Below are 679 nucleotides of genomic sequence, written 5' to 3' on the forward strand. Positions count from 1 at the left end.
AGTCTCGACAACATACCCACTTTCGAATTTCATCATAGAACGACTCGAAACAGCTGAAATCACAAAACCCATCAAACGATTAACGCATAAAAAAAATGGTGAAAAAGGTAATCTTGAAATATGGGTTTCATTACACGGTCTGTGTACCTGTCTTGGTGGTTGATTTTAGTGACCACAACCACTTGAAAACGGCGGAAGCAACATCTGTGACAACCCCACCTACGATTTCTGAAACAAAGCGTAGAAAGTAAGATTCAAGAAAGAAAGAAAATGCGAGGATGTAAACCTCAAAGAACAAGGATGTTTGGTCTGTACACTCACTCGTAACAGGCGATGCAGAAACTGAAGAACACCCGACAAGAAGAGTCACGAGAATGGCGGGAAGAATGATCCAATTCTTGCACATTGTTGTTGTCTTCGACCAAAAAGGAACAGATAATTCAAGAATTTACCTGTTTCACCTCCACATTATGTGCGTGAGGGAATTGAACTATTGAAGGATAGAGGGTATGGAATTTCCCAACAATTAAATGCCAAGTTATCCTTTTCGTGTGTAGAAAATGCCATCACACTTGGCCCAAGTAATAAATAAGAGTAACAGCATGAGGTGACAATTTTAGCTGTTTATATCCACCTTTGGTATACTTCCACTCCAAAATTTAAAGATTGTTCTATATAT

The 679-nt window shown here is 38.9% G+C and overlaps 1 long non-coding RNA gene across 1 annotated transcript; it reads right to left on the bottom strand.

The window, feature by feature from the left end:
* LOC140966238 (uncharacterized) lies at positions 1 to 653 on the bottom strand. Its single transcript, XR_012173282.1, has 3 exons — positions 322 to 653; positions 148 to 228; positions 1 to 53 (listed from the first exon to the last, which is right to left on the bottom strand). It is a non-coding gene; the product is annotated as an uncharacterized lncRNA (long non-coding RNA).
* Between the last annotated feature and the right edge of the window lie 26 nt (positions 654 to 679).

This window comes from Primulina huaijiensis, unplaced genomic scaffold (assembly GCF_012295235.1).
Source record: "Primulina huaijiensis isolate GDHJ02 unplaced genomic scaffold, ASM1229523v2 scaffold202643, whole genome shotgun sequence".
NCBI classification, from domain to species: Eukaryota; Viridiplantae; Streptophyta; class Magnoliopsida; order Lamiales; family Gesneriaceae; genus Primulina; species Primulina huaijiensis.